The following is a 1,693-nucleotide window of genomic DNA, read 5'->3' as shown; positions in this document are numbered from 1 at the left end:
ATTTACCTGCTAACATATTGTAGCATAGTGGAATAAAATATTATTATTTTACATAGCTAAGTGTATCCAGTGAGAACTAGTGATAAAATAGCAAACCTTAGCATTGGCATTTCTTATCTGTTGAGAAACTGATGCTTATTTCCCATGAGTAAGATAATTCCCTTCATAAAAAAGTTTATCAGTACCAAATGGACCATATTCTCTTCTGGCTCTGGACCTAAGAATTTAACTTTAATTGAGGACCAAACTCTGCTGACTTAGTCAAATATGAATCTGTTGGAACAGAGGTGATTATTTCTTCAAAGCACTTGGCAGACTTCAGAATGTTGTCTTTACCATCTCCCTCTTTTTATAACAGCAGTTTAGATTGGGTTTTAACTTAATCTCTCTTCACTGCTACTGTAATATTTAAAGCTGAGTCAACTTTTATAAATCCTTCTCTTCAATGATTTGTATGAAAAGTTCATGATTAAAAGTTGCATCCCACACAGAGTCTCACTACCAGCACAAATGATTTCCAGCAAATAGTAGCTGAACAGCAGCCAAACTGACCCAGTATGAGTTATTTTAGGGAGAGCCTAAAATGGGCACTCTCTAATAAAGGAGGCTGGGATGCTCTTTTGCAGCCTGTAATTGCAACCTGTAAGTTGCTGAGGTGCATCACTGAGCCTGGGGATAAAGCAAGTGGCACACTGTTGGCTTGGATGCTCCTTACCTGCCTTCTAATTCATCATTCTGCTAATAAAAGCCATCATGCCTCCTTATCCTGGGAGTTTTGGGCTGCAATTTTGATGAAGTTGCCTGCCACAAGTTTTTATATTTCAAATGACTTAGGAGGTATTCAGTCCTGTCATAGCCCCCCTTCAACTCCCTTGATTTGGAAATTGGTGAATTGCTTTCCAGAGTAAGATTGTGGGGCTCCACCTCTCCTTACACCCCAACCTTACACCACCTCGATGTTAAATATCTTGTTCAGTAAGAAGTTTGTCTGAGCCGTCACAATCTTGACTCTAGTGTCAATGTCCTTTTCTTGAATTGCAGCAAATATACTCTCTGTAAGTTCTGCACTCTATTCAGTCAGTCTCACTATTATGTGTGCTTTCTAAATAGTTGCCTCTGACTTTGGTGCAAAAGAAGTTGACTACCACTACTAGGTAGTGACTGAAGTTGCTCCATTCTGTTACTGGCAGTACTTTACTCTTTATGCCTGCCCCAATCTTATTAGATTCTTCAGACCCAATGTCTGCCACACTCTGTTGCACCATCTCCTTTGGCATGTAAAGTATACCAGCTTTACTACTATTGCATCTCAGCCTCATCTAAAGTGCATATAGCCTTATCAGTATTGCACCTTCCCATAGAATCCTAAAGTACATCAAACTACAATCTAATTCATAACCTATAAAGTGCAGCTGTGCCCCACTATCTAACCAAGTGGTAGTGCTAATACAAAGTGCTTGGTGCCAAGACCTAAAGTGCTAGTGCAGGCAAAGGTTAATTCTTATTTTGTTTTCTAGTTAGGAGTGACTGCCTCCTGCAGTTCACTCAGCCCTTCGTTGATCTTAGGTTTCAGATATCCTTCCCACCTGTCTTCTAGCAACAAACTTTAGGAAGCAAATCTGGTTATCTTCCTAACTCTGTACATCCCGTCCTGCACTGGAACACCCTTACCGGATCCTTAGATCCATGGGGA

The sequence above is a fragment of the Alligator sinensis genome, unplaced genomic scaffold (assembly GCF_000455745.1).
Source record: "Alligator sinensis unplaced genomic scaffold, ASM45574v1 scaffold1797_1, whole genome shotgun sequence".
NCBI lineage: Eukaryota > Metazoa > Chordata > Crocodylia > Alligatoridae > Alligator > Alligator sinensis.
This window is presented reverse-complemented; position numbering follows the sequence as displayed.